Below are 17294 nucleotides of genomic sequence, written 5' to 3'. Positions count from 1 at the left end.
AAGCCACCTGCATACAATATGCAGACGACTCCACACTAGTGTGCTCTGCCACTTCATCTGCTGAGCTCCAAAACATTATCCAAACAGCATTTAACTTAATTGAAAAATGGTTCTTGCAATGATGCCTCCTACTAAATGCCAAAAAAACTAAACTGCTGATATTTACTCCAACACTAAAGTCCCCCCCCCCCCCATCAATCTTACTGTCAAATCTAGTAATGGTACTTAAATCACACCTGACCTGACCACTAAACTTTTAGGTGTAACAATTGAACATAATCTTAACTTTGACACACACATTGACACTACCATTAAAATTGTTAATAGAAAACTTGGCTCACTATATAGGATTAAATCCTTCCTTTATCCCTGAAGCCAGAACCACCATAGCCCATACCCACCTGAACTCTACCCCCCCTCTATCCTTCATCCATTTATACTAATCTCTCAAAATCTAACCTAAGCAAACTAGCAACTTCCTCCAACAACATTGCTAGATTTGACGCAGGTTTTCCATATAGAACCCATCACTGCATAAATCTTAAACAGCTAGGATGGCTAGAACTCAAAAAACAGCTACTATTCCAACAACTCACTATCACCCATAAGATACTCTTTCATACCAATGATACTCCTATTCTTAACAGCCTAATCTCTCCTTATTGAAATCTTACTACCCTGCGCTCAGCAAAGAAACTACAAGTAAACATCCAAAAATCCCATAATAAAGCAGGAGACTCCCTCTTCTCTAATTCCATCAGAAAGATGTGGAATAGGCTCCCCAGTAACCTTAAATTGCTCTCATCACTACCACTTTTCAAGCAGCAACTAAAATTACTCCTCAAAGCACAATGGCTATGCCCATGTACTAACCCTAACACTAACCATATTTTTTACTATTTCCCTTCCCCCATCCTCCTATCAGGATGATTAAACCTTCACCTATTTAACATAGTACTCCGTTCTTACTAATCTCCCCTTGGTTCATTAATCCTCCTATCAGGATGATAAAACCTTCGCCTATTTAACATAGTACTCCGTTCTTACTAATCTCCCCCTGGTTCATTAATCCTCCTATCAGGATGATAAAACCTTCACCTATTTAACATAGTACTCCATTCTTACTAATCTCCCCTTGGTTCATTAATCCTCCTATCAGGATGATAAAACCTTCGCCTATTTAACATAGTACTCCGTTCTTACTAATCTCCCCCTGGTTCATTAATCCTCCTATCAGGATGATTAAACCTTCGCCTATTTAACATAGTACTCCGTTCTTACTAATCTCCCCTTGGTTCATTAATCCTCCTATCAGGATGATAAAACCTTCGCCTATTTAACATAGTACTCCGTTCTTACTAATCTCCCCTTGGTTCATTACTGAAACCTATTCCAGCTCCTGCCACTCCCAGTATCTACTTGTATGTATCCTAACTATGTCTTTTCTGAACAGGTATAATAAGGAATCTTCCATGTCCTCCACACTTTTTTGCAAATCATATATTGACCTATACACCTCTGTTGAACTTCTAAAACTATTATATGCCCTAACCTTCATACAACGTTTTCTTCTCTTAATACTACGTTCTGCTATGTTAGCCTACTCTAAATATTGCATTGTTATCTTAAATGTTATGTACCTTTACTGCTTTGATGTTAGTTTTTTTTTTTACTATGATAGCCCATAGCATTAATGTATTAGCATCATTTATATGTTTCAGTTTAAGCTGTCTTATTGCCCTTTTTTCTGTACATTTAGTTTAAAGTTTGGAGCTTTTCTCCCCGGGCCTCTACTGAAAATGGACTTGTATCCAGTTACACTAGCCTGGTCAACAAATGTAAAATAAAAATAAATAAAAAAAATAAAAAATCTTCTTGGTGTTTCTTATGGATAGGACAAAAAATAGGACTTCAGCATTTTGAAAACTGGGTGGTGTGTTGTGCAGGAGCTGGAGGTTAAGGGTGTTTTTAAAGAGAATGGCTACTCCTCCTCCTTTCCTGTTTGTTCTATCAGATCTAAGTGTATTATACCCTGGGGGAAGAACGTATTCATCTTTGATACTGGGTTTAAGCCAGGTCTCTGTAATGGTGAGTACATCAGTGTTGTAGTGGGCTATGAATGCATGTAGGTCTATTAGCTTGTTGGTAATACTTCTTATGTTGAGATGTATGATCAGCAGGTGAGATGTTTCTCTGGCTGAGAGGGGACCTGGATTTGGGTGAATGTAACCAGAGGTTTGGAGAGTTTGTATGAGTGTCAGTATGTGCTTTTTAATATTAATTGTTTGTGAGCTTGGTCTATGTGTGTTTTCCTTAGTGTGGTGAGATGGTGTCGTTTTTGTTAGTGAGTAATATGTAGCTGTAAGATTTATGATTGTGGGGCAGATGTAGAAGTGTGAGTGGGTTTGAGATGGTGGGCTAATGTGGGTAGTGTGATACGAGTAGTTGTACAGTGGTAGGTCTGTTTGTAAGGAAGTTAGGAAGGTTAACGGTAGTAGAGCTAGTGATAGGGATGTGAGTGTGGGTAACATGATTGTACTTTGTGTGAGTAGTACAACTAGGATTCCTGGTTCGTTGTGTGTGAGGGGGGAGGTGTGTTATCTGGCAATGTGTTGTTGAGAGTGAGATCAGTGTGGGATGTAATTGGATTGGAGGGTGGCAGGAGGTAGGATGAGTGGGTTGGGCTAGTTGTTAGGGAATTAGGGGTTGGACCACTGGTCAGGTGATTTGGGGTTAGAATAAAGGTAGAAGTAGTGGGGGCGGCTGAGAATTAGGGGCAGAGAGGGGGGAGCAGAGCAAGCCCGAGTGCAGCAAGGGCAATTGGAGCAGGGCTAACACTGACTCCAAGTGTTTCTTTAGGCTTTGGTAAGTATGTAGTGTTAGCTTAAACGGTTATAAGTTAAACTGAATTTCAAACTGAATTATTGACTGTATTTTAAACTGTATGTTTGCACTAAGTTATAGACTATGTTATGGGCACAGAGTATCATTTTCTGACATTCTTAAAAGGATATAAAATTAAATCTGGGGTTAGTTACAGATGGAACAGGAGAGGTAATGGAATGATATTTTATAGATTTGAGTATATCTCAAAAGAAAATAGACTTTAGTTGGGGGTGGGGGGTGGGGGGGCACTAACTGGACAGTATTATGCAGCTGTTTCTTCCGGGAGATGTACTCATCAGTACAGTGGTTTGATTAAGGAAATATACAGCAAAATGTACTAATGCACTCACTAACATTTGTTTAAGTTAATGCAGGTAAGGTATTTGTGTCTAAACACTTGGAAGTTAAGCACCTACATTAGTGTTTAGTCTCTTTAGTTGCAGGATAAGTGTTTGTGGGTGCCCAGTGGTGAAGAGAGAAGTTTGAAATTTCCACTGCTTGATATCGGGGGCAGAGACCTGCTTGACCTGATAGGTGGTTTGGATTTAACTACACAAGTCAAATGATGCTTCTTCAGTATGTTATTTTCATTGCATTTCCTTAATAAGAGCTGCATTTTTTCAATTTATTGTTAATGAATTTATCTGAAAAATGATGATGACCACAGATGATGTATAAAGAAGTTTTACTAACATAAGAATACAATTTTCTGTCAAAATTAGTTTTCTCAGAATGAAGCAAATGTTTTATAAAATGACCCTATTCAGATCATAATCATATCTGTCTAGCCATACAAACAGAGTTTGTAAAATTCTGTGTGTATCTCATGAAGAGCAAATTTATTTCTGGTTGTATATGCCTTCTGCAAATTTATTCTCCTTAAACATACAGGATGTTTATTCAGAATTCTGAGGAAGGATTTCAAGAATTGTTTTCTGATCACCTTACTTATGAATATAGTATGCACTCTAGATAGTTTGCATATTTAGTTTAATACATGCACGAACAGATTAACTACTGTGGGCTCAGGGCACTGAAGTTGTCATCTTTGGATTAACCAATCAAGGCACGTGACCACTAGTCATTTGCATCATGCAAATGTGCAAAAGTGCATAATTTATCTATCAACTAAGATTGCACTGTGGAACAAATTACTGCATTGCTGGTTTTTGTGCAGTTCATATTTGAAGTTTAAAAATTCTAATAAACATCTATATTTTTGTAAGGCCATGTGGTATGAATCCAAATGAAATTTATCATTTAAAGAAAACTTCTTTTATTCTTCAGTACTTTAAATGCAGTTCTTTCCACCTGACAAATTTTTCTTAATTATTGCTTGCTACTGTTACATAGTAAATGTGAGCTATGTAAAGTGTGTTTTTGTTTGATTTGCAGTATGAGTCCATTCTGTAGTGTGGTTTCTGGTAATGAGAGCATTTGGGCCCCCAGTAACAGTATAAACAGAATGAATGAATCTGAGAAATAGGCAGCATTTCTTAATATGTCTGAAACTGATGCTTCCATTAAGATCCTTGTAAATTCCCACCACAGTCCACAAATCTTAACATCCTAAAGCTGCTCCCAAGGCACTAAGATATAGCAGGCATGTTTTTCCTGAGAAAATCAGACATTTTATCTATAGTTCACCTTCTATTGTGAAAAGATTTTTCTTTGGCCAGCTTTTGCTTCAAATATGTTGTACTAATGGAGGTTTTCCTGCATACAGTCAAAGTTGAGTTATTCCCAGACAGACCAATTGAACGGCACCTGTCAAGACCTCCACCTAAAAAAAACATGCATTTGAATTAGTGAACCCTTCCTGCCAATCTCCTAAAAGGCAACGCATTTGCTCCTCTGTCTCAGAAAATTAGAGGGATTGGATACTTCATTGGAATGGGAAGGGACTACCCTAGCCACCCGGAAGAAGGGCTCTGGCCCTTATGAGAATTAAACTCTCCTCACTGACTTACAGATTAAAACAGTTCTCCTTTCATAGAAGTTCAGAAGAACAAGTTTTCACAAGATAGAATCCTATGCTCTCCTATGCTCTCCACAGAGCAATTACGAAAATGTTAAGTGGGCCTTTAAGAGCAACAGACTCTTGTCTGCTGTTGGCATTGCATCACTTCCAATTCCCTTGCATACAGGGTAAGCAGGTACATTGTGTTGCCCTGTGAGTAGTCCTTAATGCCTTTGAGATCAAAGTGATATTTCAGAAGTGTGGTTTCCCAGTCTTATGGCCTTTGTCTTCCCACAAAGATTACATTTTGTTGATCTTTACCTTAAGTTGCTATTTCAGTGGCAAGATTATGGATAATCTGATGTAAATTTGATGCCAGAGTTCTGAAATATGCCTTTTCTTTTCTTCTACTCAGAAAAAAAAATCTCATAGCCAGGGATTCAGAAATGACTGTGATCCTGGTTGCTGCATCCTACAATGTCAAACTTAACTTCCTTATTTTGGCCTATTATGACTGCAGATTCACAAAAGTTGTTGACTCGCCAAGATCTCTAATTTCTCAGATTTACTGCTTTTTACAGTATTACTAGTTACTAGAGTAAAAAAAAAATCAGTTGAAGTGGTTTCAGCCATCTGTTTTTAGAAGGGTCGTCCACTCAAAATGTATAGGGAACATTAAAAAAAATGCTATGTATGGACGTCTGCTATTAACACAACCTTTTCCTTCTCTAAGGTTTCTGTTCCTTACGCCTTTCCACTTTTTTCATTTTTTTAACCATTGTCTGCCAACAATCTAGCTACTGCTATTATTTGTCATTCATTTCCTGTCACCTGCAGAAACGTAGTTTGAAATGGACATCCAGGCAGCCATTTTCCTTTTCTGTTCTAAACCTAAACCCAGCTGCTGATAGGAGGGACCGGTACATTTTCCTTGTTAATATGCACATTTCAACCATTCCTGTGAAGGCTGGGACATGTTGAGAAGCCAATTACAGATGATCTGCCTATAGTGACACATGCAGTGCACTAGCCTCTCCATGAGGTATTGGAAGTGCAGCATTCTAGAACAACTTCTTCTCCAGAAGAAGTTCATATAGCAATGGCTTCAGTTATCTATATTATGGAGCCAAACTTATTTTTTAAAGTTTTTAATACTTGTGTTTCCACTTGCGTGTTATTGCTTGATCACATATAGCTCAGTATTTAAAGTCTTTAGCCATTTTCAGTCTCTAAGACCTTTCTTTGTGGTACTTGCATTTGTCTGCTTCCAGTTTGCTTGTGTGTGTGTGTGTCTGTGTGTTTGCATGTACATAATATAATGTGTGTGTGTGTGTGTGTGTGTGTGTGTGTGTGTGTGTGTGTGTGTATGTATATATATATATATATATATATATATATATATATATATATATCTGTGTGTATTTAAATGTACATAAAAATGTGTGTATATGTGTGTGTGTATATATATATATATATATATATATATATATGCACATATAAATATACACATGTACATATATATGTGTATGTATATATGTTTATGTTTGTGTATGTGCATATGTATTGCATATATGTGTATACACGTGTGTATATATGTTTGTATATATGTGTGTGTGTGTGTGTGTGTGTCTATGTATTTATATGTATTATACATGTTTTATATATGAATATACATGTATGTGCATATGTTTATGTAGTTATATGCATATATATTTGTGTTGATGTATACATGTATATGTGTTTGTATGGTTGCACATCACATCGCCGAAGTTTCAGAACTCATAAGACCATATGTCAGAAGTTTTTAAATACCGAAAACTGTCTATTGGGATCATTGTATAGCACAGAACCCAGGAGTTGCCGTTTTCCTCACTGTAGTGCAATCTTGGAGTTGACATATTTCTGGGGGGGGGTGCAGAGGGGGGCATACCTCCCTACAAAAATGTACAGGTAAGTTGTTTTGTTTTGTTTTTTTTTTTTTTCTTTTGTTATCGGAATTTCAAAACATCAGACATATCTTCTCAGCCATATGGTCTTCAGTGTTTTGAAATTTCGGCGATGTAATCGGGATCAGTTTGTATATATATGTGTATTTATATGTGTATATCGTTTGTATATATATATATATATATATATATATATATATATATATATGTGTGTGTGTATTTATTTTTATGTATGTGTGTATATGGGTCTATATTAAATCAGCTAATACTCATTACCCCCCCTCCCCACTAACTATATATACCAACCCCGACATCACACTAAAGTAAGGCAAGGGCAAATTTTCTCATCTTCACTGAAATTTCGATGAATTAGTAGGGACCTGTGTATACATATATGTTTGTGACTGTGTATGTGTGTGTGTGTGTGTATATATATATTTATATATATATATATATATATATATATATATATATGTGTGTGTGTGTGTGCGTATATATATATATATATATATATATATATATATATATATATATATATATATATATATATATAGACAAGGGTCCAGAGAAATAAATATTGTGGGAAGAAATAGCCAGGGAATTGTTATTGCTAGGCTTGTATAGGCCCTAGGGCTGATAGCCTAGTACCAACCTATGAAACCTATATATATATATATGGTTTACTATCAAAAACACGAAAATCACTTATGGGAACGGTGATTTCCACAACAAGTAACATTGACTCATGCATATTAATTAGGTTGTATGGTCGACACAACAAAGTCGACACTTTCTGTTATCATACTTTGTAAATCCCCTATTTACATCCATGCTGTGAGTCCCTGCCCTGTGTACGCCCTTTTAAATGGATGTACACATGAACGTCGACATTCCGACTGTCGCTCCAACCATGTTCGAGGAGGCTGTCGTGCATGTCAATATTGACCTTTTGACTGTAAACCATATATATATATATATATATATATATATATATATATATATATATGCGTGTGTGTGTGTGTGTGTGCATGTATTATGTTTTTGTATATGTGTATGTATATATGTATGTATGTGTGTGGGTCGAACCCACTACAGTCGAAGTCTGGAAGCTGAATGGCGACAATGTTGAACCAGACATTGTCGAAGTACGAATCTCGCCCCTATCTCGGTCTATGTTAAAGCCCATTCTGAGGTCGAAGTAGAGTTATATTTCAACAATGTCTGGATTCGACACTGTCTGTTTCACTGATGTGGGTCGATGATCCCATCATTTGATGGGGTCTGGTTCGACCTTACCATAGTAAACCTTGTGTGTGTATATCCCAAGGGGATACTGGATCTACTTCTCTGTAGATGAAAATTGTTTCACTTGTGTCTGTGCCCACTGGTTTTTGCAGAATTGACATTTTTATTTTGAAAAGCACCTTTTCTCCTGGCTGTTACATTTTACAGGTGAAAGTCTGTATAACACCTTGATTTGTTTTTCATAAAGAATTTCTCTGCATAGTTATCTCCTCTTCCATGCTTAAAGTAACTAAAAGAATAAATTTATATGAATCTTTTTGCCAGTTCTCTCTTCACAGTATACTACTCATGATGAAAAATCTTTATTGCGCGGATGTAATAAGGCAGTTCTGTTACTATGCAGAAAGGAGCCAGATGTTGTAAGCAGTCATGCCTTGAAGACACGCCTAGAAAGAGGCCTGCTGTCTGGATCTGTAGCTAAAATGCAATTTTTGTCACTGTGCATCATTATGTTTGTGATGGATCTAGCCTGGTTACTACTGCTTTTTTTATATTGCATAAAATTATGTTCAAACTAACCCTCTTATATAGAAGTACCTTCTTGGATGTGCAGAGCAACAAAGGTCTGAAATCCAAGTTAGATCAGCTTGTAGCAAGTCTTTAGAAAATTATATCCAAAATGTAATACATTGCTGCAGAGATAAGTTATCTTGGACAGATAGAATTTTCAGCTAATGTTAATGGAATGTTGTGCAAATATCTATGCACTAAACAAACTGGAAGTTTTAAAAAAATACAAAGCGACTTGGATCGCATTGGTATGAAGGAAGACATTTAGATGTTTAGACTTTATTTGCTTCTTTTAAAGGATTTCCTAAAGCCAGTGGGTCTACAAGTTAATATGATCTTACAAACTGACAGAGCACCTAGGACATTAACGTAGCCAATGTACTGCGACAAATTATTTTTAACCTGCTGAATGTCATGGTCAGAGTACTTCTCTTAAGGACCGTAAAAGAACGATGCACATTTTTTGCCTTACACCACACTTTTATCAGGATGTCATTCTTGAGGATTCTTAAAGAATGGAAAGACGTTACAGAACTGTGAAAAATAAATAAGTATAATAATGTAGTTACTCAGTTAAGATTCATAGCAACGTTATATATTAAGGTACTAAACAGCGTCAGATTATTTTTTAGCCCAAATGTTGTCATGACTTTTCTTCAAAGTGCTTTATTACAGGGGAAAACAAATAACTTTAGTATGTTTTGATAAACAGCAGTTGTGAACTGGACAATGTCAGGAAAAGAGGAATAGAAAGCATACACAGCTGTACAAATGTGCAGTAATGTGAAATATCTCAGCTAGTATTAACTCAGCGGGAGTGGCAGAAATGGATAAAGGAAACTAGTAATGCCTGGAGCAAATGATTACATTCCGCGGTGGTGCAGCGGTAGCATTGTTGCCTCACAGCAAGAAGTTCTCCCGTTCGATTCTTGGCTGGAGTGCAGGGAGTGCCTTCTGTGTGGAGTCTGCATGTCCTCCCCGCGGTTGGGTGGGCATTTGAAAGGCAAACGTAAATGGGCGTGCCTTCATTGAAGGTTGAACGTCGAGCTGGCACCTCAGCGTTCATGAAAATCTACTGCCAATCATTAGCGGACCAGAGTTCCGCTGTGGCAACCCCTAACACAGTAATGTACGGCTATCCACACATGGTAGGTATTAGTCAAGAAAAAATATTTACATTGATATTATGCAGTATACAGTAAAAAGGTTAATCAGAAAAGTTTCTTCAACATAAAGTCTGAGGCAAAAATCTCAGACATTCCATAACTGGAGCCAGGAGCTGTGTAGCTCTCAACTATACAGATTTTCACAGAATGTTCAGATTTTTGCCTCTCATTTTTTGTCTGTTTCTTATAAAATTATGGTTTTCTGGCAAATCATTGGTAAATCATTGAGATTTGAAGTCAGAAAATAACATACATTTGAGTTGCAGATTTCATACCTTTAAGAAAATTAATGCTAATGCAAAACCTGTTATTCTATCAACCTTCTAAGTTTGTATGAGCAATATTTAAAAAAGTGTCCCTAATTTTGGGCCTTTATCCCCCCATTATTTATGGCTTTGTCCAGATTTTTTGTTCTAAATGGTCGAGATGTATGAGGAGCTGTTATGGACATGTTGCCGTCATACAGTGAAGCCAAATATTTAAGCAGGAAACAAAAGTAAAAAGGAGTGTAATTAAGTTACAAAAATGTATTTTGTCACCTTGCTGTGCCCTGCATCCTGAAATGCTATGCTACTCTTTTAATTCCTTTTCTTTTTGAGACTGTTCCTGTTTTCTGTCATCTTTTTAATGTGAGATAATTGAATGTGATCGGGGGCAGTCTTGTTACTGCTTGGGCTAAAGCTGAAACTGTCTCTTGACTCTGCTTTTGTTTTTGGTCAGAAGTCATACAGTTTGTGCTTTTCTGACAAATCCTTGAACATTGCAGTCACTAAATGGGGTGGGGGAGAAAAGGGTCAAGCTGCGGATTAAAACCCCTGACTCTTGTTTGCTCTTTTCTTCAAATCTGGGTTTTCAGGATTAGTATGTATTTGGTTAAAATAAATTGGAATGTTTGTTCTTTTGCAGAAACTGTTTTGATTTCACAGAATGCCCTTCATTTTACTTTTTTTTTAGTCTGCTAAGTTGTTGAGGATTTGAGACACTAAATTGGGTGGAGGGCTGGTAGCTTTGGATAAAATGGGCTTAATCTCTCATTGTTTTCTCAGATTTAAGTATAATTTTGCAAGACTTGTGTACATTTATATGAAATATGCTGTAATATTTATTCTCTAGTATCTATTTGTGTGAAACAAAGTTGTCTGACACTGTCTCGTATTTTGGTCTGTGTCTTATACAGTTTGTGGTTTTCTGGACAGCCATTGAGGTGGATAACTTGTATTTACCCATCTAGCTTTGTGTGACTAATATATTTTTTATGTAAAATAAGTTGCAATACTTGAGGTTACTTTTTATGTGAAACACAGGTGTAACTACACCGCTTTTAATTGTCTCTGATTTTTTTAGTCTTATTGGCTTTGTTCTTCATAGAATGTGTAGTTGGCTGACAAATCATTGAGGATTGCAGTTAATAAATTATGAATGACAATTCATTTTCTGACTTTATTCAGAAAATGCACACTTTTGTAAAAAAAAAAAAAAAAAGTTGTATTAACTTTGTGTATATAACACCAGTATTTAAAAGGTGTTTCTCATTATGGCCTTTTGACCCTCATTATCATTTGGCTGCCTCTCTAATTCTTGCCTGAAGGGGTGGAGAGGTGTCATTATTACATGCAGATGAGATGTACAAAGCTAAATGGAAGTGTCCTTTGCAAAGTGAGTATAACTGCTTCATGGGGGTAGCAAATGTCTGTGTATTAAAGTATTTTTGTCCAAGCAGTTTAATTTTGTAGGAGCAGTATGCATTTGAGTAATCTAAATTGCTACACTTGTGCTAATTTATTTTGTTGAAGCATACTTCAAAGACATCATTCCTTCCATATCTACTTATTTAACCATTTATCAAAGTCGGACATTTGAGGTGTTATATGGTCAATACATAAGCAGCAATGGTTGTGTACAGGGTCTGTCTGTGGAGGAAAATGGCTGCCCCTGCTTGCTGTTGCCAATATAACTGCTTGCTTGCTATAAGAGTGTAGTCATCAAGAAAGCAGAGTTCGTATCTATTCTCTAAGAGTATAGTGTCTTTTGCAGGAGTTTTCCCTGTATTCCTGAAATGAATCTACTGTTCACTGTTTAAAAAGTCGAATTTTTGAAGTTCTGGTAAAGTCACATACATAAATTTAATGCAGCAGGGTTGCATCTAGAAGCTGACATAATTTGCTAAGCATGAAATTCACATGGTCAGTAAGGAATGCGCAGAGCTGGACTTATTGTACAAAAAGTAATGAAAAAAACAGGATGCATTTCCATGTTTGCATTAATAATGCAAAACCTCAGTGTGATACTGTCAGGTTGGCAGTGGTGTATTCCAACAGCGAGTATTAGTACCATTAAATCCTGTTGGGTAATTTGAAGTTATTCTGAAATATAAATGCTCTTTTAATAAAGCAATTATGACTATTATTTTCATAGCTAATACGTTAATTTCTCAAAAATGTAACTTACATGAGAACAAATTATACCATTTTATACAAAACATTAAGGCTCACAATGTTGCCATTGATACTGGCCATCTAACAAAATGTTTTTTTAGATTAATATTTTTACATTATTGTGGAATTATTATATGCATAATTTCCATAGATTTGTCTATATCACAAAACAGTATGGTATCCCCTTTGTAATACATCATTGGAAAGCATTTCAGCAGCTCAATAATTCCTTCACTGACATCCTGGAATTATCTTTCACACTTGGTTACTTTAACTCTAGTATTTTTGCCAAAAATAATCTTCTACAAACAGGCCTTTGCCACTAACACAAATGTATAGCCTATTGCCTAACAAAGCGACATCACATTTTGCATTGTTGTAACAAACATTATTTACCAGATATTATAAATCTAATGGTAGTGTGGTTTCATTATATGATTTTGCAGAAGAGATCTCCGTAAGTAGTTTCCTGGCTCAAATCATCTCCAAAAGCAAATGTATTAATTAGCCTCCTGCTGCTCAGGATTAAGTTATTTCAATAGGCATTGGTATGGCTTTACAGGACTAGTGTGCATTTGTGTAAAGCAAATTGGAATACTTTACTGTGTCCATTTTCCTATCACAATCAGACATTTGAGGTGCATACAGTCAGGAGGCTGTAACTGATGAGTACAGACATCAGTAGATTACAAAGGCAGCTGTTCAAATGTCTTTGAATCAGGATATCCCAAAGAATGTGACATGCTGCTTGGTCCACATGAAAGTGTGTTTGGGGGTGGGGGGCATAGTTTGAAAACCACCCCGGGATAAGATATACTTAATCTGTTTCTGTTCTTTCCAGTGCATTTTACAAAGAAGACACAAGCAAACAATTTGGTAATACTTGTACAATCAAAATGAAAAAGTATAGGTCACATAAGGCAAGAAATCTCAAACCTAGCCATTGTTTTCTCTGTTGTATTTGAACACTTAAACACACATGTGCAGCCTACTTGGATTTATATTCATATAGGTAGGCATCAAACTTAGAAATAAACACAAGCAGTAATTCAGTTTCTCCTTGGCTATTGCATGTTATGCATTGATCACTGGCCATCATTTAAGAGTAGGAATCAACTTTTTTTTTCTAGGAAAGTTACTATTTGCAGTCACTATGTAGTTATGTCACATTTTTACACTAAATACAGTAGGTTTAAATTCAACTAAGCCATTTTAAAAAGTCAGAAAGCTAGAATAGTAAGGCTGCAAGAGGTAGAAATAATAATCATATGTGCTGCCTTGCTTATTTATGGAAGGGACACATACTGAGTGGGCTGGCACCTATGGCTAAAAGAAGGATAATACAAAAGATAAACACAAGGAGCTTTTATCAGCTGGACAGTGTGAAAGGCCAACAGGGAAGATAAGTGCTGGGGATATTTGTTTACATTTTTATTTATTGCAGTTTGATGACCCTGTAAGTGAATTGGTCTAATGGCACCATCCCGTACAAAAACAGACTCCAGGGGATCAACATTAAAATATAGTCATCTAAAATAGTCAGTACATTAAGTCAAATGCATTAACTGGACTAGGAAAATATAATGGTTAGAACAAGATAAATTAACAATTTATTCTTGTAAAATATTTATACTATCCATAGGCATGTATGAATTCTTAAAGTAATATGGGTACGGGGTTACATATATCGACCCAACAAATATTACCCAGTCTGTTACATTCTTTGAAGTCATACCTAGTATCAGAGAATTATCTGCACATGTATTTATAGGTGGGTAATTATAATGTTTTGTATCAATGTCTTGACAGAACAAATCCACATTTAGAAAAGCATGTTACATTATATAGGTTAGTGTTAAAATATGCATGGAAGGAAGTGTTGCTAAAAGATCAAAGTAGCACTTTTTTTTTTTTACCCCCCCCCCCCCCCTGGGCAATGGCAGTTGTAACACAAACTAAATACTGCTAAAGAAACGTTCAAACAATCCACAAGAAAAAATGCTGAAGGAACCAAACCAAAACGAAGTACAATGTCCCCACAAATCCAGGTATAAAGTGTTTATTAAATGCCTTTCCTTCATCCACTGTCAGAACTTCTTCAGATAAAACTCTTATACAAGTTAACTCTTTAAAAGTATTTTTTTTAAATCACATGATAGAAAATCACCAATCGAACATTCCTGCCATTTATCTAGATGAAAGTTTGTCTAGATGACAATTTACACATTTCTTATACACTGCAACATATATATATATATATATATATATATATATATATATATGTGTGTGTGTGTGTGTGTAGTAATGAATTATATTGTTATTAACATCAGTTTTTCATATACAGAATGTTTATACATAGCAGTCTCTCTATTGCTATTGTTATAAGAGAAGTAAAATGGAAACAAAATGGTTAATATTGGGGGAATATGTTTAATTAGATAAATGTTTAATTAGATAGTAGGAATATTCGACTGGTGATTTTTTTATCATGTGATTTTTTTTTTAAAAAAATACTTTTAAACAGTTAACTTGTATAAGAGTTTTACCTGAAGAAGTTCTGACAGTGGATGAATGAAAGGTGTCTAATAAACACATGATACCTGAATTTCTGGGGACATTCTGCTTCGTTTTGGTTTGGTTCCTTCAGCAATTTTTCTTGTGGTAATGGCAGTTGGCTAGACATGTTTTAAGGTCAGCAAGATATTACTTAACCTTTATGGTTTAACATACAATGTAGCTGTATGCTTGTGAACTGCAACAAATAACCAGAATGTTGCATAGGGACCTGGGGGTAGATACATTGATGTTTACCAATATAGCATCCGCAATTATGTTAAAATAAGGTCTAAAAGAATTTAATATGATAACTTCTCCATGGTTTATGCCACCCCTGAGATTTGTGGACGTGTGTAATGACTGTATGATTTGTCTATACAGAGCAGTAGATGGGAATGTTTTAATGAAGGAGGAAAGGAAAGTCAGTAGGCTAGAATATGGAGTTAAAGATTACAAAAGAGCCTATGTAGCATGTGTTAGAAGTAAGTCAACATTAGCAATGCAGTAGTTGGAAAGGGTGGCTGCAGGAAACAAAATTCTAGGCATCAAGCCTGGAAAAGTTATGGCCTGGAAGTTTAAGCAGAGGGAGCATCTGTTACAAATTTCTGTGATTCATGCTGAGGAAGCATTAAGGCATCAGGAAGCTATTGATGAAACTTTTAGAGATGTTATCACAACTGTTTGTGTGAACAAATAGTGCCTACCATTGACCAAGAGTTCATGGTTGAGAAGTTCATAGAAATTGCCCAACCTAATCACATCTAATAGTTAGAAAAGCATATTAATTAAATTATCATATAAAAGGGAAGTGGACAAGGCCATTTAGAATTCATCCAAATGTGAAACTTCCAGTCCAGATGAGAGGGTATGGAATTTCTAACAAACTACCACCGAGGCAAAGAGAACTCATTACAGCAAAAATAAAATTGTGTGACATCCATTTAAACCAATCAGCATTATTTGCCAGATCAACTGATCAGTTGATGATAAACATGGAATTAGTGCAAGTCCATGGGCTTTGTCATTGGAAAGGAAAAGAACTGATCTGGCATATAATGCTGAATGCTAACACCTGGAAATGTCTTAACGAGTACTGTTCGATTAACTGCATCTTGAAAATCAAAGCTCTCAATAGATGAATTAGTATATTAGGTTATTAAGTGAGCTGCTCAGTTCATTTATTTATTTATGTACTAATTTATTCAGTAACAGTCTAACAGTTTTGAATTGGTAATACTTTAGTTTAGGGAGGGGTGTCATTAATTAGCAAGGAAATGATTGGTTTAAATGGATGTCCTGTGATTTTAACCATGATTATTCAAATGTAGTGTTTTTAGTAAAATGTGTTATCGGATGAATTTCATTTACACATGAATGGAGAAAAGTGCTCATGATGATTTTTGCATAAAATAAAGGTGGGTTTTAATTAAATTTTGCAGCAATGAGCTCTCTTCATCTCTGTGGCAGTTTGTGGTTTTTCTCTAGTTTGTTAGTCTTTTTATGTTATTTGATTTGGTATAGGATTTATGTTTATTGCAAAGTTGGGAATTAAAACACATTAATAGGGATATTTAAAGAATTTCAGGAGTATGGTATGTTAATAATTATCCACTTTTTCAAAAATTTCTGCTTTTATTTTCTTCCAAAAGCAAATATGAATCTGAGACATATAAGTAACTCTTACCGTATTGCACTTATAAATAGATGCACAAAAGTCTAAGCAATAGCTTGAGATCAGTACATTGAGTATGATCTCCCATAAGAAGACAGACTTTATGACCAGTAGCAGCAGCTCAGAACATGCTAGGCCCTTACTCTAATGCAAGCACAGCTGGATTCAAATCCATCGGTGGCCATATTTGTAGAGTTTGAGAATGCCTTCAACTACATTTGTTGGACTTGGGCGTGGCAGCTACTATACAAATAAATAAAAGGTCAGCACAGTCTTTGTATTCTTTCATTCTGTTTCATGTATCAACTAAGGGGTTAACACTGGAGTCTTAATATTCGGGTGGAGAACATGACAAGAACATCCACGCACACTGTAATTATTTTTTCTAGCAATACAACCTTGAGCAAGCATGATAAATGACTCAAGACATGTTAAAGGTTTGCTCTGCTTAAATAGAAAAACAAAAAGTATGGTTTACTGTATGCTTTATCAAGTAGCTGTAGCTGAAAAATGATTAAACTATAAGGGATAACTACAGTAATTTGACGGTTTGATGTACCTTTCATTGATAAAAATTGCAGTGAAGTTCTCCTTGTTAATGACAGTGAATCAAATCCTTTGAAAGAAAATCTAGAAATGTTGCATATGGTGGATTTCCACCCATAAGTATTTAGTTATCCATATACACCTATCCACTAATAAAATATTACAATTAAATGCTGTTTATATAGACTTTCAGTTGTTACAATTAGCTGATTTGGGCTACCTGGTCGTTTACACTATTATTGGACTTTTTCATACCAGTTCTGAAGTTCACTTTGTGTTCTGTGGTTAAGAATTGTTTCTATGCCATTATTC

The sequence above is a fragment of the Protopterus annectens genome, chromosome 16.part0, assembly GCF_019279795.1.
Source record: "Protopterus annectens isolate FY-2018-M chromosome 16.part0, PAN1.0, whole genome shotgun sequence".
NCBI lineage: Eukaryota > Metazoa > Chordata > Ceratodontiformes > Protopteridae > Protopterus > Protopterus annectens.
The sequence above is the reverse complement of the archived record's forward strand: the minus strand, read 5'-3'. Positions refer to the sequence as shown.